This window comes from Salvelinus fontinalis, chromosome 2, assembly GCF_029448725.1.
Source record: "Salvelinus fontinalis isolate EN_2023a chromosome 2, ASM2944872v1, whole genome shotgun sequence".
Lineage (NCBI taxonomy): Eukaryota > Metazoa > Chordata > Actinopteri > Salmoniformes > Salmonidae > Salvelinus > Salvelinus fontinalis.
In genome coordinates, this window is record NC_074666.1 from 54,550,882 (window position 1) to 54,575,944 (window position 25,063).

At 41.0% G+C, this 25,063-nt stretch overlaps 1 protein-coding gene and 1 long non-coding RNA gene across 5 annotated transcripts in view; one reads left to right on the top strand and one right to left on the bottom strand.

Annotated features, from left to right (window-relative positions):
• Positions 1-25,063, bottom strand: part of LOC129821260 (glucocorticoid receptor-like) — a 94,344-nt gene that overhangs the window by 37,670 nt on the left and 31,611 nt on the right. The window lies entirely within an intron of this gene.
• LOC129821270 (uncharacterized) lies at positions 3,953-5,599 on the top strand. Of its 2 annotated transcripts, none has more exons than XR_008754292.1 (2): positions 3,953-4,099; positions 5,166-5,599. It is a non-coding gene; the product is annotated as an uncharacterized LOC129821270 (long non-coding RNA). The 2 variants fall into 2 exon arrangements; XR_008754291.1 differs by lacking the exon at positions 3,953-4,099 and adding an exon at positions 4,416-4,651.

Below are 25,063 nucleotides of genomic sequence, written 5' to 3' on the forward strand. Positions count from 1 at the left end.
CATTGAGAAACTAAAATAGCTCTGGAACAGCGCCATCTTTTAGATTAATTGGCCTTTTCACAAGGGGTAAACAACATATTTCAAGGTCCTAAAATATATTTGTACCAGAATGCGAAGCAGGGAATCAATTCAAGTGCTACAGCCCAATCGAATGTCTTATTTGAGACTAACTATTTTACAGTAGTAAAGCAAGGAGGGGCAAAATGCAAGTGAAGACTGCCAGATGGACTAGGGAGAGAGAGGTGAGGCATGAAAGGGTAGGCCAAGAGCCAGAAACAGGAGAATCTGCTCACAAAATGGCTCCTGCTCCCATTTTAGAGAATCAACATGAGGACAAATATCTCTAGGAAAGCATGCAGCCTGTGGAGGGATGCCAAGGGCACCATCCGGGAGCATACCGGTCCTTTTCAATCTGTCATTTCTGCCCCTGTCACTTCTGCCCCCTGCAGTAGATCAACAGCAGTCTCCTTTTCAAGCACACTCATATTTTGCAGAACGTACTAATGTGAGGGATGTCTGGCCTTCCTCGGTCAGAGACTGTCAGGTAACAATAGTCCTAGGTTAGGTTATTTCCCAAATGGAACCCTATTCCCTTCCCTATATAGTGCACAATTTTAACCAGAGTCCTATGTGCTCTGGTTAAAAAGTAGTGCACTACATAGGACATATGGTGCCATTTGGGATGCAGACTAAGTGAGGGTATCCTGTAATGGAGCTGTTTATTGCCTGCGTCCAGTGATAAAAGATGTTCATGTCTTCAGTGCAGGGGACCTTGCTTTGCTCCCCCAGATTAAATTTGCTCCTGACACCTCTTATGTGCTAAAGCAGACGGATGACGAGGGCTCCAGAGCACAAAGCGCCATTTCCCTGTTGCCCTTATGCGATTACCTTTCATTTAGCACATTAATGCTTTAGCCATGGTCGATGGAAACTTCTGCTTTATCGTATGTGACTGGAGACAGAAAACACCACAGGCCAGACTTTGTGCCTTTGCTTGACCCAAAGCAAGTTGTAAAAGATTTATCACTAGTTGTGTTGACGATTAAAAATAGTTGCCAATTGTGGTGTGTTGGTGTTATTACATTGTAGTTAAGACTGTACTACTTGCTGCCTAAAGCAGGGGAGAGGAGTAGCCCATTTTAAGAAATACAGGAGAGAAGAAAACAGTGCAATATACATTTTTACATAAAAAATAAACATACAAATCATGATATAAACACCGCTCAGTTTAAGCGAAAAACTAAATTGCATAAGCACAAAAGTTTGCAATACAAAACGTACCCAAAACAGAGAGGGAGAGGTGAAGATAGCGAAAAAGAGGGTAGATGGAGACGGAGAGAGTCAAGGCAAAATGTGATACTCAAAAGTTGTGCTACAGTACTTACAGTGCCTTCAGAAAGTATTCATAATCCTTGATTTATTCCACATAGTTGTGCTACAGCTGGAATTCAAAATAGATTAAATGTATTTTCCCCCCCTCACCCACCTACAAACAATAGCCCATAATGACAAAGTCAAAATATGTTAATTCTTTTTCAAAATATTTTTCTGAATGAAAACAGAAATATCTCATTTATATTTTGTAACCCTGGAATGAATCAATGTGTCCAAACTTTTGACTGGTACTGTATTTACACATCCTGAGTCAATCAATACATGTTAAAATCACTGTCAGCAGTGATTACAGCTGTGAGTCTTTCTGGGTAAGTCTCTAAGGGTTTTGCTTACCTGGATTGTTCAACATTTCTAGATTATAATTTGTTTAATTCTTCAAGCTCTGTCAAGTTGGTTGTTGATCATTGCTAAACAGCCCTTTTCAAATCTTGCCATCGATTTTCAAGCCGATTTAAGTCAAAGCTGTATCTAGGCCACTAGGAACATTCAATGTCGTCTTGATAAGCAACTCTAATGGATATTAGGTCTTGTGCTTTAGGTTACTGTCCTACTGAAGGTGAATTTGTCTCCCAGTGTCTGCTGGAAAGCAGACTGAACCAGATTTTCCTTTAGGATTTTGCCTGTGATTAGCTTTACTCAGTTTCTTTTTATCCTAAAAAAATATCCGTCTTCTGTACAGGTTTCCTTTTCAGTCTGTCATTTAGGCTAGTATTGTGGAGTAACTAAAACGTTGATCCATCCACAGTTTTCTCCTATCACAGCCACTAAACTAACTGATTTAAAGTCACCATTGGCCTCATGGTGAAATAACTTGAGTGGTTTCCTTCCTCTCTGGTAAGTTAGGAAGGACGCCTGTATCGTTGTAGTGACTGGGTACATTGAAACACCATCCAAAGTGTAATTAATAACTTCACCATGCTCAAAAGGGACATTCAATGTATGTTTGTTTTTTTACCCATCTACTAATAGGTACCTTTCTTCATTGGAAAACCGCTCTGGTTTTTGTGGTTGAATCTGTGTTTGAAATTCTCGATAATTGTATGTGTGGGTTACAGAGATGAGATAGTCACTCAAAAAGCATGTTAAACTCTATTATTGCTCACAGATTGATTCCATGCAACTTATTATGTGACTTGTTAAGCAAATGTTTGCTCCTGAACTCATTAAGGCTTCCCATAACAAAGGGGTTGAATACTTAGACGACTCGAGACATTCCAGTTTCTCATTCATTCATTCATCAATTCCTAAAAACTCTAAATCTCAATTTCATCCATTTTAAATTCAAGCTATAACAAGAAAATGTGGTAAAAGTCAAGGGGTGTGAACACTTTCTGGAGACACTATATCGTGGGGCTGAGGATGGGTCAATATGGCTGCGTTTTTCGCTCCGAAAAAGATCTGATGTGACCAATAAGTAAACAAAGATCAGAATTGGTCTGCCTGTGTAAACACAGCCTATGACATTTGATTCTGAAACCAACAAATGGTCAATCTGGTCTTGTGAAGGAAAGCCGTCAGCATACACTTAATGAAGCCGAATATGTAAGAACCATTATGAAAACAGAGGGGGAGATGGAGCGAGAGAGAAAATGAGATACAGCACCTCCATTGTCTTACTCCCTTTTGTTTTTCTCTCCTCAAAGCCCGTCTCTATGACTAATAGTGGAGAGACATGAAAATGGTTTCCAAATACAGTATGTGAGGAGGCAAGCAGCTCTCAGCTATGTAGGTCAGTGTGACTATGTTTAACCATGACAAAGTGCAAACACTGTGCACATGCTGTCATATTAAGGACCTCAATCCTCTGTGTGCAACCCCCAGGTAATGGACAGAACAGTATGCATTCATTTTACATTTATCAGCGAAGGGTAGGAAAACACTAAATTAGTGTTTGTGTTCAAATATTATTTTACTGTTAAAATACGTCTCCAGAATATTATTATTTTGTTCAAAAGAGATGAATTTGCCTACATCTTTATGTCCACTAACACTAATGTTTTCTCTGCACTGTTGGGAAGTAAGCATTTCACTGTAAGTCTACACAAATAAAATGTGATTTAATTTATAGATCAAATTATTTGGGGTTAATTCAGCACCTGAGTAAGTGGAAACTCAAAATGCATCAGCTAAATCTAAATCTAATACCCACTGCTAGTAGCCATGTATTAATAACAGAAAGGTGAATATCCTAAACAACAGTGCAGTTGTAGCCTACTACCCAATTAGACCTATGCAATCGCAAAGCCTGATGCGCATTTCACATGCTCTGTATCTCAAAGCCATGTGAAATATACTGGTGGTAAAATAGTTGCCATTGAGCACAACATGAGAGTTGAGAAATAAAAAGTATACCTACAGAGAACCACCTCTATTCAACTGTGACAATAGCGTTACACGTGATAGCTGTGTTTTCCCCTCATTTGGATTTTGACCTGTTCTACAATCAGAAAACTTCTCCGGGAGCATTTTTTTTCCCTACCCAGAAAGGTAGCGAGTGACTCACTGACCACAGCAGCAGGCTACAGCGAAACAGGCGCAGGGGCAGGGTACACACTTTCATGTTTTATTTTGTATTTTATTTACACCTTTATTTAACTAGGCAAGTCAGTTAAGAACAAATCCTTATTGACAATGACGGCCTACCCCGGCCAAACCCTATGGGACTCATCACAGCCGGATGTGGCACAGGCTGGATTCGAACCAGGTACTGTAGTGATGCCTCTTGCACTGAGATGCAGTTTCTTAGACCGCTGCGCCACTCGGGAGCCCATTTATTAAAGGAATCATTAGGATTAGGGATGAAACGGTTACCGGTTTCACAATAAACCACAGTAAAATTCCCAACGATTAGTATTGCCGTTTCAAATTTGAATTATCATTAAAACCGTGTTTGACTACCAAGGTTTGAAAAACTCACTGTGAATACTGTCCAGCATCAACAAACGTAAGCAACAGTCTGACGCAGGCGCAGAATGCAACGTGGCTTTTGTTTTGTGTGAAAACATGGCGGGAGGCAGTGACAGCATTCAGGAGATTTTTCAGCCTTTTAAGAGGACTAAATCTGAAGTGTGGTCGTATTTGGGGTTTTACAAGAGTGCTGAGGGAAACTTAAATCGAAGATGGTCACCCTGTCTGCAGAACATGCAAAAAAATATTTAAAAAATAATAATAAATAAATAGCTGCAAAAGGGGGCAACACTTCACATCTCTTGAGTCATTTTGTGACCACCACCCACTACTTTATAGCGAATGAAAGGTAAGTTAACTTTTAGCTCAATGCATGATGTGGGGACTTCGGAAAGTGGGAAAAAGTCATTGTTTGTCTAACTTGCTAATAGCTTGTCAATAATGTAAACTGAAGCTTTCAGTGTTACCTACTCTTGTAAAAACACTGCTCGTTGTTCTGCTGATGTGTGCGTTGTGTGTCTGCAGACTCTATTCCCCCATTGCACACGATAACACGTTATGTAGTTTAGTAACCCACCCAACATTTTTTGTTCATTTAAAATCCTGCAGACGTCAACTTGGTTGTAAAAGTGTTCCAACAGGAGAAACACCATAGACTCCTATACACGACTCCTGTATTTATGTCAATTGTTAGGCTCATTGCAATTACTATCACTGTCTTCTTAAGACTCGTTTGTATTTATGTAAATTGTGCATGGGGTTATTGCATATACTCAAATGCAACACAGAAGATAGACGTGTGTGTGTAAGTGAATAATAATAGAACACCAATAATAATATATTTGCTATTCCTTTGTTTACAGAGTGGGCGTGCAGCAGGCAAACCCAGTGATGCTACTGGTCCCTCATCTACAGTTGTGACATAGACACTCTAGCAAACATTTAACAAGGCAGGCTGCTTATGCACCCACATCAAAAAATGCTCAAGACCTCACTGCAGCCCTTTCATATTACATTGCAAAGGATATGATGCCATTTCATTTTGTTGAGAAGCCTGGCGTTCTGAGGCTGATGAAGGTTGCCGTGCCTCACTACAAAGTGAGTGCTGCTAATTTTGTGTTGTTTATTTGGTTGTGTTCATTTAAACCTGCACTAGGGAAACTTACCTCTCATGGCCAGATGGTGCCATCTTTAATGTTAATTCTATTATTTTAATGTTTATGCACACAAAAAGTGCATAGTGCTGCTAATTGTATTTGTTGTTTGTTGGTTTTCAATATAAAACTTGATGAAATGATTTCAGTGTGTGTGTGTATATCAGTATTTTTTGAACATTTCCAGCACATTTTAACAATACCGCAATAATACTGATAACTGTGATAATTGTGGTTGTAATAATCATGGTTTTAGCCTCCGAAAAAATTGAGAGTTTTGAGTAAGGTGACCATCTTTAACTTGCAGAACCAATGCAACCAATACATTTTTTTACTTGCACGGCCAAAGTCAAAGGTTCACGAAATGCAATTACATGGTTGCAGTTTGGAGACCTGCATATAGGCCTATGAAAAGCAGTTCACCTTATTCAACCATCAGAATGAAGCTTAAAAATACCAAGCTGTTTCTCTGTTACATAATGACACAGCACAAGGCAAGTCAATAAAAACTCTTTACAAATGGTTGATTTATCTAGCCTAGTTGGGCGGGCAGCAAACTTTAGCCCATAGTCCATAAGGACAAGGGCCAGCCAGGCAATTTATTATGCGTCCTGCTTTCAATAACAGTAACAAGCCCTAATGAAGTCTATTATCGTTCGCCACTGCCTATCATTAACCTATACAAAATACTTCCTCATGGGATCTCACACAAATACAATGTTATTTTTCAACAACAAAAATGACTACGTGGTTGGAGAGTTACATATCCAATAGAACCCAGAGAGTGTGTTCTTCAACGGAAGCTTCTCTAACATCAGATATGTACAGTGTGGTATCCCTCAGGGCAGTTGGCTTCGGCAGTTAACTTTTCCTTTTACGAATGATTTGCCTCTTGTCTTTAAAGAAGCTAAAATTACTATGTAGACTGATTACTGCACACATCAGAACCTACAGCCAGTGAGCTCACAGACTCTTACCAAGGAGTTACAGTCAGTGTCAGAACGGATAATTAACAATAAACTGGTCTTAAATACATTTAAAAACCAAAAGCATTGTATTTGGTTCAAAGCATTCTCTTAGACCTAAACCTAAGGTGAAGCTGTGCATGAAGGGTGTGACCATTGAAATACTTGAAAAAGCTGAACTCCTAGGAGTAACATTGGATTGTCAGTAATCATAGTAAAGTTATTCACAAAGTTGGTGTGAAGATGGGGAGAGGTATGTCTGTTTTAAAAAATAAGTTCTGCGTGTTCATACAAAGATAAACTGTACAAGTTGTTCAGGTTCTGATCTTGTCCCATCTTGATTTCTGTCCAGTAATATGGTCAGGAGCAGCTAAAGACCAAGCACAGCTGTCTCAAAACAAAGCAGCACACCTTGCCCTTAACTGCAAAGACAGAACTAAACGTCAACATGCTTGATAGTATTTCATGGTTGAGGAAAAATTGAATACTTCACTTCTAGTCTAAGAAACATTGTTTTGAAAATCCGTAACCACTTGCAAAGACTTCAAACAGATATACAATGCCTTCGGGAAAGTCTTCAGACACCTTGACTTCTTCCACATTTTGTTATGTTACAGCCTTATTCTAAAATTGATCAAATAGTTTTTCCCCTCATCAATCTACACATGATAACCCATTACGAGGTTTGAATATAACAACTTTATTTTGAATTGAATGTAATATCTTAAGTTGTTCTGGTCTATAACGGTTCTGTACTTTCTCATGAATTTGAACGTTTTATGTGGACCCCAGGAAGAGTAGTTGCATGTGCAGTAGCTAATGGGGATCCTAATAAACTAAAATGTATCATTCCACACATGCACTTAACTGTGAAAAGGTGTTGCCAGGGCATTTCCACCATTACCACTGAAAAGAGCAGCACAGTGGAGTAAAGGATGTTGCATGGGTTTCCTCTGAGATTTCACAACGGGGAGACCGATGGAAAGGGGCGGAGAGCGAGATATTAAGAGAGGGTGAGAGCAATACGTGGCTTGAGTGCTAAATATTGAATGAGGGAGAGAGATAAATATTTAGGAGGGGGGGGGGAAACCCAAGATTCAAAACAAAGTAACTGTTAGTACCAGGGTGCAGAGGGAATGCCCGTTTACTGGAGTGCAGAAAGATATGGAGCGACAAAAATTGCAACCTATAATTTTAATTTCCTATGGGACGGGCAATGGAGCATGATTTTGATCCAGATCTTTGGCCCTGCCCGAGGGAAGAGGAGCGTCTCACGGATGTTAGCTTTCACTCAGGTGAACTCAGGGACTTCAATATAAAACTGTACAATGCAGACAGGGCTAAGGACCTTGATAAGGTTATCAACAGTGATTAACTGCAAACAGCTGTGCCAGTCCCTGGAAGTGTGACCTAAATGATGCTGATTAAACCGCTATAAGGACATCACCAATAGCCGTGTCCGCACAGGGTGACCTAAGCTAAACTGTTGTTTGCCAGTATAAAATTAGGTATTGGTTTAGACATCTAATGTCACATAGTGGGCAGGATTCTCTTGACTTGACCTGTGAATAAAGGACTCGGACACTAGGGACTCGACTCAGACTAGGTTTAATGACTCGACTACATCACTGGTTTAGACATCAGTGTTCATGTTGCAGTTCTCTTTGTCCTGGGAATTTGTCATCAAAGAATTATCCACATACAGTTGAAGTCGGAAGTTTACATACACTTAGGTTGGAGTCATTAAAACGTATTTTTCAAACACTCCACAAATTTCTTGTTATGTTTCTTGATGTATTTCAAGGCCTACCTTCAAACTCAGTGCCTCTTGGCTTGACATCATGGGAAAATCAAAAATCAGCCAAGACCTCAGAAAAAAAATTGTAAACCTCCACAAGTCTGGTTCATCCTTGGGAGCAATTTCCAAACGCCTGAAGGTACCACGTTCATCTGTACAAACAATAGTACGCAAGTATATACACCATGGGATCACGCAGCCGTCATACCGCTCAGGAAGGACACGCATTCTGTCTCCTAGAGATGAACATACTTTGGTGCGAAAAGTGCAAATCAATCCCAGAACAACATCAAAGGACCTTATGAAGATACTGGAGGAAACAGGTACAAAAGTATCTATATCCACAGTAAAAACGAATCCAATATCGACAAACTGAACGGCCGCTCAGCAAAGAAGAAGCCACTGCTCCAAAAGCGCCATTAAAAAGTAGCCATCACAAAGCTCTGACCTAAACCCCATAGAAAATGTGTGGGCAGAACTGAAAAGGTGTGTGCGAGTAAGGAGGCCTAAAAACCTGACTCCGTTACACCAGCTCTGTCAGGAAGAATAGGTCAAAATTTACCCAACTTATTGTGGGAAGCTTGTGGGAGGCTACCCAAAATGTTTGACCCAAGTTAAACAATTTAAAGGCAATGCTACCAAATACTAATTGAGTGTATGTAAACTTGTGACCCAATGGGAATGTGATGAAAGAAATAAAAGCGGAAATAAATTATTCTCTCTGCTATTTTTCTGACATTTCACAATCTTAAAATAAAGTGGTGATCCTAACTGACCTAAGACAGGGAATTTTTACCAGGATTAAATGTCAGGAATTGTGTAAAACTGAGTTTAAAAGTATTTGGCTAAGGTGTATGTAAACTTCCGACTTCAACTTTACCAAGCAACTTCCAACCTTCCACCGGCCCAGGAAGGATATCCTTTTGATCAAGCGGGATCCGGGGGGGGGGGGGGGGGGGGGGGGGGAAGGAAGATAACCCAGAACAAAATTAGAGCTTAAACCCAGGAATCAGAGGTGCCAGAAAAGGCTGTCCCGTGTAGCTCAGTTGGTAGAGCATTGCGCAACATTAGGGTTGTGGGTTCAATTCCCACAGGGAACCAGTACGATAATGTATGCACCCACTAGTGTAAATCGCTCTGGAGTATCTGCTAAAATGACAAAATATATAAGGGCGAACACAATACAGATCAAATCAAAGTTTGTTGCATACACTGATAAATTACACAAATCTAAATGTAACTTCTATTGCCATTGCGAACTATGCAAAAATAGTCTACAAAACCAACAAATAAAAATATTTCAGCCTGCAGGTAGAAAATAACCCGACAAAAATAAATCACAATTGCTACGTGTGGCCTGTCTGCAAGGAGCTCTAAATATTGTATCAACTATCAAGTTGGTCTAGCACAAAGCTTGTACAAACAGACTTGCAACATTGTATAAAATATCTTGGATCCTCAGTTTCCTGCATCAGTGACCCCCGGATTGACATAGCGGTTTGGGCAAGGGATAAGAAGTAATCAGGTAGGCATATTTTATGATGTTTCCACTGGATCAGAGCATGACATTGTTTTTCACCCTTTCACGCCAAGTGGTTATTGAAAGGGGGAGAGCTAGGCTACATTGAGGAACTATTGTCATTCTCAGTGGATGTAAAAACAGACTTTGTTTACTTCCTGTTTGAGGTGAAGAAAAAAATACTTTCAGAACCTTCACAGCTCATTAGTGGTGGTGAGTTAAGACAATCAGAAAAACTACCAGATCCCCAAATGAGCACATTTAGAAGCCCACATTTGCACCTAGGCCTAATTCTATACGTAATGAGGTGCACGTCCTTACTCAACATTCACAGCAGCGCTCCAAAAACAAAACAAATAAATTCACTTGTAAATGGAATGGTATAAGCCAAAAACACAAGTGTAGCCTACGTTGTGCACTCTGCAAACAACGTGCCCACTCCGACAATGAGAACTGTAAATGACTGTTGTAATAATAATAATTTTAATGCATTAACAGAAATTACGATAACCAAACAAACATTGTAGATGAGAAATTACGGGAATTAACGGTAAATGTACTACTGGTGTGCCACCCCAGTGAACCCGCAATGGATTAATCTACTGAGACTGGCGTCAATCAAGATGTGACAATGTATTTTGGGGCAACTGCCTGACAAAAAAAAAAATATTGGTCGACCAACAGCATACTGACCAAACAATCGACCAGTCGACTGAATTGGGTCAGCCCTAATAGACAATATGGACAATATACAGTGCAGTGGAAAAATATTTTTCCACCTTTTGTTACGTTACAGCCTTATTCTAAAATGGATTACACACATTGTTCTCCTCATCAATCTACACACAATACCCCAATCTACTGCATGTCAGAGCAAAAACCATGCCATGAGGTCGAAGGAATTGTCCGTAGATCTCCGAGACAGGATTGTGTCCAGGCACAGATCTGGGGAAGGGTCCCAAAACATAGCTGCAGCATTGAAGGTTCCCAAAAACACAGAGGCCTCCATTCTAAAATGGAAGAAGTTTGGAACCACCAAGACTCTACCTAGAGCTGGCCGCCCGGCCAAACTGAGCAATCAGGGGAGAAGGGCTTTGGTCAGGGAGGTGACCGAGAACCCGATGGTAAATCTGACAGAGCTCTAGAGTTCCTCTGTGGAGATGGGAGATCATTCCAGAAGGACTACCATCTCTGCAGCATTCCACCAATCAGGCCATTATGGTAGTGGCCAGAAGGAAGCCACTCCTTAGTAAAAAGCACATGACAGATCACTTTTAGTTTCCCAGAAGACACCTAAAGGACTCAGACAATGAGAAACAAGAAACAAGAAATAGTGAACTATTTGGCCTGAATGCCAAATGGATCATGCTGTGGGGATGTTTTCCAGTGGCAGTGCCATTAGTCAGGATCAAGGGAAAGATGAATGGAGCAGAGTACATAGAGATCCTTGATGAAAACCTGCTCAGGACCTCAGACTGGGGCGAAGGTTCACCTTCCAACAGGACAACGACCCTAAGCACACAGCCAAGACAAAGCTGGAGTGGCTTTGGGACAAGTTTTTGAATGTCCTTGAGTGGAGCCCAGCCCGAGCCCGGACTTGAACCCGATCGAACATCTCTGGATAGATCTGAAAATAGCTGTGCAGCGACACGTCCCATCCAATCTGACAAAGCTTGAGAAGATCTGCTGAGAACAAATGGAGAAACTGCCCAAATACAGGTGTGCCAAGCTTGTATCGTCATATCCAAGAAGACTCGAGGCTGTAATCACTGTCAAAGGTGCTTCAACAAAGAACTGAGTAAAGGCTCTGAATACTTATGTTAATATATATATACACACACAAACATTTCTAAAAACCCGTTTTTGCTTTGTCATTATGGTGTGTAGATTGAGAGAAAAAAAAACATATTTAATCCATTTTAGAATAAGGCTGTACCGTAACAAAATGTGGAAAAAGGGAAGTGGTCTGAATACTTTCCGAATACATTGTATAAGTAGGAAAAATAGGTATGTACAGCAGTAGTTACATAAACTGAACAACAATATAAATGTAAACATGTAAAAAGTGTTGGTCCCATGTTTCATAAGCTGAAATAAAAGATCCCAGAAATACACACAAAAATCTTGACGTCATAGTATTTTACTGTTAGCCATTAATGCTAGTTCGACCACCAGAGGGCATCTTTGAGGGCGTCATTATGAAGCTTGTTGGAGCTTGTTTACTTTTCCCGAATAATGCTACAGAGGTTCATGCAGGCAAGACGTTTTGATTGCTATACCCTATCCGAAAGAGTATATAAGGTTTTTAATTGACCTAGTTTTGCCAAACACTAAATATTTTAGAGATGGTCCCTCTTTCAAAATATAAATATTTTCCTAGAATAACTGCAGCTCCATGCCTACTGATGACAAGCAGCAAACACCCAGTTGGGGAAAATATCCGTTCTATTGTATTCCGTTGTATTCCATCATAATCATATTGTAAAAGACTGGGAATATAAGCATGTGATTGATGTGTGCTAAATTAACAAGATAATTTCATTGACATGGCACAACCATAGCCTCAGCTACTATAGCAGATAAATAAATCTTAAAACATATTGTTCTTTTTAAATAAATTGTCTTAGTACCATGTTTTTCATGACCTCCCTAAACAAAATACGAATGGATTTTTTTTTTTTTTTTTTTTTTTTACAATTTATTAGACTAGCGGCTATTGGGTTAGGCTACTCCTCGAGTCCAGGCTATTCTACTCTTAATATGCATATGGTGCAGCAGACTATGGTGCTTTGAGGATGAAATACTCAAAACTTTCGTCTTTTATATTTATTTCAATGTAGGCCTAATGCTAGAGTGTAAAATACACATATTTAGAAAAAGTCAGGGACAGGTGGGTTCATGGTTTTTATTGAAATTAAGTTATTGAATCGCTGTGCTTGAAGCGTCACTACAGACCCAGGTTCGATCCCAGGCTGTGTCACAACCGGCCGTGACCAGGAGTCCCATAGGGCAGCGCACAATTGTTCGGGTTAGGGGAGGGTTTGGCCGGGGGAGCTTTACTTGACCCAGCGCGCTCTAGCGACTCCTTGTGGTGGGACAGGCGCCTGCAGGCTGACTTTGGTCATCAGTTGAATGGTGTTTCCTCCGCCACATTGGTGCAGCTGGCTTCCGTGTTAAGCAGGCGGGTGTTAAGAAGCGAGATTTGGCGGGTCATGTTTCGGAGGACGCATGACTCGACCTTCGCCTCTCCCAAGCCTGTTGGGGAGTTACATTATTGAAATGACAGAGCTGTAGGCCTAAGTGTCCTGTTTACCGTCTTAACAAATGACTTATTGGCATAGTGGCTTACTTCAATATACAGTATATCAAATCAATCATTTCTTTAATTTGTGCATGGCATCACACAGCATAGGCTAAAAGTGATCCATCAATAAATACAAATCAAGCATTTTAATTATAAAATGAAAATAATTGAATAATTAAACCGCAGCATGTCAGCTAAAGCGAATTAATTAATGAATGCATTTATATTGCCATAGATAAAATGCAATGGTGTTCATTGTCCCTAGCTTATGCCTGACTTTACATAGCCCCATGGGTCACTGTTCACAATGATGGAATCAGCAAAACCGCCTGCCCACAACGCCATATACGCTGTCTGCCATCTGCCTGGGTACTGTTGAAACCAGGATTCATCCGTGAAGAGCACACTTCTCCAGCGTGCCAGTGGCCAACAAAGGTGAGCATTTGCCCACTGACGTCGGTTACAAAGCTGAACTGCAGTCAGGTCAAGACCCTGGTAAGGACGACGAGCACGCAGATGAGATATCCTAAGACTGTAGAAATTCTTCAGTTGTGCAAACCCACAGTTTCGATCTCACAAGTGAAGAAGCCAGGTCCTGTGCTGGCATGGTTACACGTGGTCTGCGGTTGTGAGGCCGGTTAGACGTACTGCTAAATTCTCTGAAACAACATTGGAGGTGGCTTATCGTAGAGAAATTACCATTAAAAATTATCTGGCAACAGCCCAAGCTCATGTCTCAAGCACAAGCCCACGTGCTAGTGGGTATCCAGCTAATCTTTATATTTAAAGTCGAGCCAACTTGGATCTATTTGCTAGTTGAATAGCTATAAACACACCCTTCTGTCCTTCTCCAACTGTTTGAAGAACATGCTAGCCTGTCCACTTTGCTCAGATGTTGAAATTGCATTTCTCAGAATGAGAAAGAGTTGCCAATTCCTTATATAATAGTATATAATTCCTGTGCCCAAGAAGTAACTGAGCGACTACCGACCAGTAGCGCTTCGAGAGGCTAGTCAAAGATCCATGTCACCTCCTGGACACACTCGACCCTCTCCAATTCGCTTGCCACCCTGACAGATCCACGGACGAAACAGTCGCACTACACACTAACCCTTGCCAACTGGACAAAAGGAATGCATATTTGAGGAAGCTGTTCATCGACTACAGTTCGGCCTTCAATACCATAGTGCCATATAAGAGCATTACAAAGCTCAAGGCCCTGGGTCTGAACCCCTACCTATGCAACTGGGTCCTGGACTTCCTGACGCGCCGCCCCCAGGTGGTGAAGGTAGGCAACATTACCACCTAGACACTGATTCACAACACGGGGCTCCACAACGGTGCGTCCTCAGTCCCCTCCTGTATTCCCTGTATACCTATGACTGCATGGCCTCACACAGTATCAACTTGTTCACTGATGACAACAGTAGTACGCCCTCATTACCAACAACAACAACGAGACAGCCTACAGGGAGAAGGTAGGCACTCTGATGGCGTGGTGCCAGGTAAACAACCTCTCCCACAAAGCAGCCGATTGTGGACTTGAGGAACCAGACTGGACAGGCGTACACATCTCAGAGAAGCTGAAATAGTGTAACCACACGGACACCGTGGAGAAGGCGGTAACGACAGTGACTCTTCAACCTCAGAATGCTGAACTAATCTGCCTGTCCCTGAGGGCCCTCACAGTGTTCTATAGGAGCACCATCAAGAGCTTAATTTCGGGCTGCATCACAGCCTGGTATGGCAACTCCACCGTCGAGGACCACAAAGCGCTTCAGAGGGTTATAAGTCCAGCCGAACGCACCATTGGATACACACACTGCCTGCCCAACAAGACACCTACGACACCATTGTCGCAAAATCAACAGGGACCCAAGCCACGCCCTGTTCTTCAGGCTTCAAATCCCTCAGATGCAGGCAGTACAGGAGCATCATGGCAAAAAAGTGGAAGACCGGCCAATAGTTTCTACCCCAACACCATAGGGCTGCTGAATAACCACCACTAGTCAGCTACCTGCTCCCCCCTCCCCCTATGGACATTCACCCCCACTACTTCCCCCGAATGACATTAAATCACTGTTGCAGTTGTGAATATGGATATTATTTTTTGCTTAATTTGAATTGTTATTGTTTCCATTTCACTTGGTCCCTTATGGTCATTACCCCCACACCCCCAAAACAGTCTTCACCCTGCCTCCACCCCAATGAACATTATTTAATCATCACTGATGCAATTATGTATATAGTGCCATTTCGTTTTTCATTATTTTATTTCACCTAGTCCTGCATGTTGGCGCCTAAGATTTTCATTGTACCTTGCAATCACACCTGCAACCCTGTACATGTGACTATTAAACACTATCTGAATTTCATTGCACATTTATAAAAACAGACGAGACAACTAGTATAACAGTCTGGCTAAAATGCTGCTAGCGATACCAGCGAGCGACAGAAACTGAGCAGTCATTTTTTCCCCCCAGAATCAATGTCATTAACACTCCCCGTTGTAGTTGGGCCTTTGAGCAATTTGAGGAGTGGAGAGATAAAAAGGGTATCGTTAGACAAACAACCTTCCTATTACAGTAAAATAACGCCTCGATGTGTTTCGGTGTCCATATGACCTATTGTGTTGGACCACATCTCAAACGCAAATAGTGAGTTGAAGCCGCCTGTCAGAGGAAGAAGTGATCTCATCTTTGTTGTTGTTGTGAGTTGCAGGGGGAGAGGCTTGATGTGTGTGTAAATGGGAAGGTGCACACTCACAGCAGAAAGAACAAAGGAGATGAGACTAAAAAGACATGAGAACAAGCGCTCATTAAAACACAAAAAAATCTTGCGATACAGGCATTAAGAATATCACCTTATAACAAACTCAAATAAATGTATTATAATTGGCCAGCCCTACTATAAGCATGCAATTATGTTGACAGTCATTGATCTACAATTAATTTTGTATGCCAAACAATCCCAGGCCATTAGTCACTGTGCAATTCGTTAGGCCATGGACTCTACAAGGTGTTGAAAGCGGTCCACAGGGATTCTGGCCCAGGTTGACTCCAATGCGTCCCACAATTGTGTCAAGTTGGCAACTGCAGTAAGCTGAATTCACTGTCATGTTTGTGGACCAATTCCTGGACATTCCTAGTATGTGGCATGGGGCATTATTCTGCTGGGGGGGGGGGGGGGGGGGGGGGGGGGGGGCAATTTGCAGATGGATACACTGTTGCCATGAAGGGATGCACCTGACTAGCAATAATTTTCAGAAAATCTTGTGGCATTCAACCATTGCTCCACTTTCATCAAGGGGCCCAATGTGTGCAATGAAAACACACCCCACACTATCACCACCAGCAAGGCTTAAAAAAACACCTTTATCTACACCGATTGGGGTGGATTTAACAAGGGATCGCAGCTGGTCAGTCTGCCATGGAAAGAGCAGGTGTTCCTAATGTTTTGGGCACTCACTCTGTGTAAATTATTTGTATGTCTATGGTGTACACTCAGTTTCCGTTAAGAAAATGTGGAGCCGGACATTTTGACTGGAAAAATGTTTATTTACCAGCCATTTGAAATGGATAGGACCAATATGCATTGGGTATATAACCTACAGTGGCAGTGGGCACCAACCTTTTCTGAGTCAAGATCAGATTCATAATGCATGCCGTGATCTAACGTTTACAATTTCTTTAAACATGACTTAAAAAACGTAAGCCTATGTAACATTAATGAATTAAAAACAGTTCTGTAGCAATGAGGTTTATGAAGTAGGCTACAGGCACAATACATTATCACCGCATATTGGCTATGCTTGAATTGCCCTGCCAATGTCATTCCTCTCAGACCATTTTGAAATGATACACAAAAGAAATGCAGGTACATTGCATTTGGAAAGTATTCAGACCACTTTACTATTTCCACATTTTGTTTCGTTACAGACTTATTCTTAAATGGATGAGGTCGTTTTTTCCCCTCATCAATCTACACAATGACAAAGCAAAAACAGGTTGAGATTTTTGCAAATGTATTTAAATATATATATTTATAAAAAAAAAAAATTAAGTACTCAGACTGTTCAGACCGTTTACTCAGTACTTTGTTGAAGCACCGTTGGCAGCAATTACAGTCTTGAGTCTTCTTGAGTATGACATTACAAGCTTGGGAGTTTCTCCCATTCTTCTTCGCAGATCCTCTCAAGCTCTGTCAGGTTGAATGGGGAGCGTCGCTGCCGAGTTTTGCCGAAATCGGCTTAAAGTCAGGGTTCTGGCTGGGCCACTCAAGGACATTGAGACTTGTCCCGAAGCCACTCCTGCATTGTCTTGGCTGTGTGCTTAGGGTCGTTGTCCTGTTGGAAGGTGAACCATCGCCCTAGTCTGAGGTCCTGAGAGCTCTGGAGCGGGTATTCATCAAGGATCGCTCTGTACTTTGCTCCGTTCATCTTTCCCTCGATCCTGACTAGTCTCCCATTCCTTGCCGCCGAAAATCATCCCCACAGCATGATGCTGCTGCCACCAAACTTCACCGTAGGGATGGTGCCTGGTTTCCTCCAGATGTGATGCTTGGCATTAAGGCCAAAGAGTTCAATCTAGGTTTCATCAGACCAGAGAATCATAAATGGTAGAAATATGAACATTAAATTATCTGGCAACAGCTCTGTTGAACATTCCTGCAGTCAGCATGCCAATTGCACACCCTCGAAACTTGAGACATCTGTGGCACTGTGTTGGGTGACAACTGCACATTTTAGAGTGGCCTTTTACTGTCCCCAGCAGAAGGTGCACCTGTGTAATGATCATGCTGTTTAATCAGCTTCTTGATATGCCACACCTGTCAGGTGGATGGAGTATCTTCTCAAAGGAAAAATGGGATGTAAACAAATGGGTGCACAACATTTGAGAGATTTTTACGTTTTTTTTTGCCATGGAAAAATTTGGGGATCTTATATTTCAGCTCATGAAACATGGGACAAACACTTTACATGTTATGCTTATATTTCTGTTCAGTATATGATTTCAATAGGTTTCTTACATAAGATTGACAGTAGTACTTAAAACAATACTCCCATTCAAGTCAACATTCTCTGATGTGTGGACAGCCAACCATCTTTGTGCATTTGATAGATTACATTTAAATGTTATTCCCATTTTAGTACATTGAATCAGCAGAAACATGACACTTACCCTGTATTCATGACAATGCTGTGTCTCAACCGATGGAATGTACAATATAAATACCTCAGATTATGTAAAATAGGGTCTACACTACAGCATAAATGTAAATAATAAGTTTTTATAAATAAATAAATTGTTTGACAACCCTGTTTGTAAGCTTTTAAATGATACCAAACTCAACCATATATATTTTCCTGTTATGAAGACATGGGGGTTCTCTTGTTTGGGCAAAAGACTGTCTTCTCTCCTCCGTGACATGGAAACCGATAAGTGGTCGAGGACTGTGTCAATTCGTTTTTTGGGAAAATGGATAGCGTCCTTTGGGCTAAGAAAATACAAGTGTATCCTCCCTGAGTCCTTCACAGAAGGGTTTAAAAATCTGCCACATGGGGGGGGGGGACAAAATGTCCACCAAGGTAGAGAAAGTGTTGAAACGAATCAATCTACAAGCTACTTGAATGCCAGGAGGTGAGAATGGTGTGAGGTTCCCTGGGGTGACCTGTTTAGGGGATCAAGGTAACCAGTCTGACTCGGCTTAGAGGCCTGTTGAGAGTCTCGCCACCAAGAGTGGTTTAGAAAGGCACTGGGCAGCACTCCAACAGATTACAACCACGAGTAGGCCAACTGCTGACGTGTGCTCAAAATATAAAAAACTGAAGACTGTCAGAGTCTAAGTGTGATGACATTCAGCAGGTGTGAGAATTGCTCCAATCATTGGACAATCAGAACTTCCTTCTGAAAGCCCCCAAAAATTCACAACATTGTAATTGGCTCCTACTGCGTTACCTTTTAAGCCAATGCTTTGTACTTTCTACACCTGTGTGAGATAAAGGCATGGCTTCTAACATGACTGACTATCAGAATTTGTTTGTCAGTGCAGCTTGACACAGATCTATGTGCTTTTGGCTGTCCAACAGAAACACAAAATGAGGTACAGTACGTAGCCAGTACAGGCCTAAATCAGCAAGAGAGGAATGTGTTCATCCTTAGGGTAAAACTAACTCGTGATAGATTTACAACCTGAAACCACAGAACCTGCCAAGCATGTTTTTTGAGATATGCAGCCGTTAATAAACTAGACACTTCCATTGTCTGTCTCGCAAATGGTAGCAGAACATTTGATTAAATCAGAAGTCCATGGTAATTTGAGTAGCTTGATTTACTACTGCGTCTACCTGAGATGGATTTTATGTAGACCTAGGTCTATAAACCTTTTAGGCATAGGTACTACTGACTGAGCATTGTGGTTATGGTATCCTAGCTATGCAACTGGGCGATAGTTGACAGACATACTGTAGGACTCTGCCATACATGAACGTGCAAGAGGTCAGAGGAATAAAATAATAAAAAATCATACAGCCTTATTCCAGATTGATGCCAATTCTATTTTCATCTGAGGGAGCAATTTGCTGTTCATTTCAATTATGATCAGACAGTAACTCATTTATCGTCAAAAAAACTAATGTGAATCAACCAACATAAAACATTGAAGCAGTAGTTCAATAGCTTAGTTTTAGAGGGTGGTAAACATTTCCCGTGATATTAGACTGATCTATGCTGGCGGAAAATCTGATGGACATAAAATAGCATGTAACATTCATGGAAAAACTGCCTACTAGGCCTACTTTGAAATAGTATATTTCGGTCGTAATCCTAAACCCTTTACCTGCTTAATTAAATGTAGATAGATGTGCTGTTCACTAAATGCTAGTTGGCAGCTAATATATTTGTGTACAAAACAAAGCGCAACTTAATTTGCAAAATATCTTGGAGGTCAGTGTAGGAATTTCCAAAATCTGTAAATATTAACCCCATACAGAAAGAACAGTGTGTGAAGATTGAAAGCGAGAGAGTAAAACATTTAAACCTGCAAACCAGTCAAAGAGAAGGAGCGAGAGAGAGAGAGAGTATACAGTAAGAGCTCTGTTAATCATTGTGTCAGACAGGTTCAGTAACGGCTAATAAAAATGCATCGCCGAGGGGGCGTGACAACAAATCAACCCTGCAAATCATGTGTGAACGAAGACCTTGCTGAAATGTAGCAGTAGTGTTATTCAAGAATTACTCCATTTTTTTACAGTATAATCAATACAGAATAAAAGATTTAAACCATAGTTCTCCATTTTGTGTGGGAGGCTGAATATTAATGATTTCAAGAGCAAAATAGGGGCACTTGAAAGAGACATAAAGGAGCCAGTCCGCCATCCCGAGCCCTGTAGCGTGAGAATGGAACACTTTGAATCAGGTATTGCTGCCTTGATGCCATGCCCAGCAGCCAGAAAGCAAATCCCAAAACAAATGCAGAGGCACAAACAGATCACTCAAAACCTCCAGGTCACAACTCAACCCTCATGTTTCGCCACCTGGCCCTAGTCAACACATTTAGCCATTTCAGATACAGTTAACATATCATAATAGGCCTAACAGTTACATTCCTTCTCATAATGTAAATGATAACTAGTATAATTTATCAGATTACTGTCAATGCTGTCTTATAAAGCGTAAGTCTAACAGTCATTGTATCCAAGTATAGATACACAACAAATTGCCAAACTTTAGGTCTGTCGTAATATAATTGACAGTAGATCTAGCTTGTCTTTCGTAATATAATTGAGACAGTAGATTTAGCTGGTCTGCCATAATATATTAGAGACTGTAGATGGTCTGTCATAAAATATTAGAGACAGTAGATCTAGCTGGTCTGTCATAATATACTAGAGACAGTAGATCTAGCTTGTCTTCCGTAATATAATTGAAACAGTAGACTTAGCTGGTCTGCCATAATATAATTGAGACAGTAGATCTAGCTGGTCTTCCATAATATAATTGAGACAGTAGATCTAGCTGGTCTGTCATAATACAAAAGCATTAAGTTAAAATCATATGGGTATACTACACCAGCTTTAGAATAAGTTGAGGTCAGCGCTTAATATGTAAAAATCGTGAATTGCCAGAACAAAAGGTGAAAGGGAGTACAGGGTGACCTGGGGGGCTCAATTACAACAATTACAAATCAAATATTATTTTTGGCCGATATTATATCAATACATACAGAACCAGTCAAAGGTTGGGACACCTACTCATTCAACTGTTTTCTTTATTTGACTATTTTCTACATTGTAGAATAGGGAATACATCAAAACTATGAAATAACACATATGGAATCATGTAGTAACCCCCCAAAAAGTGTTAAATCAAAATATATTTCATATTTGAGATTCTTCAAAGTAGCCACCCTTTGCCTTGACAACTTTGCACTCTTGGCATTCTCTCAACCAGCTTCATGAGGTAGTCACCTGGAATGCATTGCAATAAACAGGTGTGCCTTGTAAAAGTTCATTTGTGGAATTTCTTTCCATAATGCGTTTGAGCCAATCAGTTGTGATGTGACAAGATAGGGGGATATAACAGAAGACGGTATTTTACCAAATAGGGCTAAGTCCATATTATTGCAAGAACAGCTCAAATAAGCAAAGAGAAATTACAGTCCATCATGATTTTAAGATAGGAAGGTCAGTTAATCAAGTGCAGTCGCAAAAACCATCAAACGATATGATGAAACTGGCTCTCATGAGAGGAAAGGAAGACCCAGAGTAACCTCCGCTGGGGAGGATAAGATCATTAGCGTTAACAGCCTCAGAAATTGCAGCCCAAATAAATGTTTCACAGAGTTCAAGTAACAGACACATCTCAACATCAACTGTTCAGAGAAGACTGTGTGAATCAGGCCTTCATGGTCCAATGCTGCAAAGAAACCATTACTAAAGGACACCAATAAGAAGTAGAGACTTGCTTGTGCCAAGAAACACAGACCGGTATTAATCTGTCCTTTGATCTGATGAGTCCAACTTTCTGATTTTTGGTTCAACCACCGTGTCTTTGTGAGACACAGAGTAGGTGAACGGATGATCTCTGCATGCGTAGTTCCCACCGTGAAGCATGGAGGAGGTGGTGTGATGGTGCTCTGCTGGTGACACTGCCAGTGACCTGACATGCACAAATCACCCGACCTCAAACAAATTGAGATGGTTTGGGATGAGTTGGACCGCAGAGTGAAGGAAAAGCAGCCAATAACTACTCAGCATGTGGGAACTACTTCGAAACTGTTGGAAAAGCATTCCAGATGAAGCTGGTTGAAAGAATGCCAATATTGTGCAAAGCTGTCAATCATGGCAAATTGTGGCTACTTTGAAGAACATAATATATTTTGATTTGTTGGACCCTTTTTTGGTTAGTACATGATTCCAATTGTATTGTGTAATAGTTGATGTCCTCACTATTATTCTACAATGTAGAAAATAGTCAAAATAAAGAAAAACCCTTGAATGAGTAGCTGCCTAAACTTTCTGGTACTGTATGTATTTATTTGCTCCTGTAGGTTGCGTTAGTCAGCTGTACCTTAATCAAAACAACCATTTTTATTCTTACAGCTTGTTCTCCATTTTTTTAACCCCCTAGAGTCGATTGACACACTGGTGCGTCAATCCTAGTTACATAAAATCCCAATCAAAATCCATACGTTAAAAATATACACACCGCATCCGCCAGTGTCGAACTTCCGCATCTGCACTGAAAAGGTGGCAAAGCTAGAGCGGTGTTGGTCAGACCATGTAAAATCCCGTTTTGGTATACGACCCCCACGTCAGTAGACACGTCTCAAATTGATACTGTCAATGTTGCACCTTCTATTTCATAGCATCCAAACCGTTTGGGTTACAATCTACTGGGATTCGTCTGAAGGTAACCGGTAATTTAATGAAAGTATGAAGGTAGTTTTGTGCCTACCCCCAAAAAAAAGGTTAAAATGTAGTGATGCACCGATATGACACGTTTGGCCGATACCAATATCTGATATGTTCCATATAAAAAAAAAACGATACAGATAACCGATATTTCAAATGTTTGCGGCCTTTTAAGCATTCTAGTACAGTTAAATACACTGCTCAAAAAAATAAAGGGAACACTTAAACAACACGATGTAACTCCAAGTCAATCACACTTCTGTGAAATCAAACTGTCCACTTAGGAAGCAACACTGATTGACAATACATTTCACATGCTGTTGTGCAAATGGAATAGACAAAAGGTGGAAATTATAGGCAATTAGCAAGACACCCCCAAAAAAGGAGTGATTCTGCAGGTGGTGATCACAGACCACTTCTCAGTTCCTATGCTTCCTGGCTGATGTTTTGGTCACTTTTGAATGCTGGCAGTGCTCTCACTCTAGTGGTAGCATGAGACGGAGTCTACAACCCACACAAGTGGCTCAGGTAGTGCAGTTCATCCAGGATGGCACATCAATGCAAACTGTGGCAAAAAGGTTTGCTGTGTCTGTCAGCGTATTGTCCAGAGCATGCAGGCGCTACCAGGAGACAGGCCAGTACATCAGGAGACGTGGAGGAGGCCGTAGGAGGGCAACAACCCAGCAGCAGGACCGCTACCTCCGCCTTTGTGCAAGGAGGTGCACTGCCAGAGCCCTGCAAAATGACCTCCAGCAGGCCACAAATGTGCATGTGTCTGCTCAAACGGTCAGAAACAGACTCCATGAGGGTGGTATGAGGGCCCGACGTCCACAGGTGGCGGTTGTGCCTACAGCCCAACACCGTGCAGGACGTTTGGCATTTGCCAGAGAACACCAAGATTGGCAAATTTGCCACTGGCGCCCTGTGCTCTACACAGATGAAAGCAGGTTCAGACTGAGCACATGAGCACAGTTTGATTTCACAGAAGTGTGATTGACTTGGAGTTACATTGTGTTGTTTAAGTGTTCCCTTTATTTTTTTGAGCAACTTTTGACTGGTACTTACTTAATTAGATTAATATTATGGTGTTTCTACTCCATGAAAAACCCTCGGTTTCTGTTAGGATGGAACGGAAAATATGACGCTGTACAACGTGATGTCCGGCAGTACATTGAGACAAGCACGACACAGGGATTCTTTAGCTAAATAGTACTGGGCTATTTAGTTAAAGAATCCCCGTGCCGTGCTTGTCTCAGAGCAGCACAAAAGTGTTAAAGTTGTAGGCTTTTGCTTCTAACTTCAATATGCTCTTTAAATAAGACCTACACCATTTAACAGTATATTTAAAAATAATATTTTTCAATGATGTGACTCTCCACCAATAAGGACTCTATATTAATATCTAGTCATCTGAAATAAGGGCATAATTCCTGTTCAAATTTACAACATAATAATGATGAAATGCCTATAAGTTAAGACCTTTAGGAAATAATGTCTGGAGGGTGAAAATCTCAAAAACATTCTGGCTGATTTTCTTTTGTGGCTGGCAGTTGGTATGGACCAATATATCAGGTAAATAAAACACGTCAGTGTTTGACCGCATCTCCCACTTTTCGTGAGTTCAAAGTATATGTAGTTGTGAACATTACAGAGTGTTCTTCAGCGGGTCTCTTTTGTAGCAGTTCATCTCGTGTTTTCCTCAATGCCAAATTAAGTGCTTCATGCACACATTGTGGAGAATATCCTCTTCTTAGAAACCTATTGCGCATCTCCGCTGCTTTTTCTAGATAGTCCTGAAAATGATTTATTGCAAGTTGGGGAGGAGGGGGGATTTCACACCTTTCACACCTAACACCACCTTCTGTACAGGCTTCTTTTCAAACATGTATCCTGTAAGGCACTAAAGTAAAACTGCAAAAAAAAAAAAAGTTCACTTCATATCCTGAATACAAAGTGTTATCTTTGGGGCATATCCAACACAACGCGTCACAGAGTACCACTCTTCATATTTTCAAGGATGGTGGCGGCATCATGTTATGGGTCTGCTAGTTATCGGCAAGGAATATGGAGTTTTTTTAAAGATAAAAATAAACAGAATAGAGTTAAGC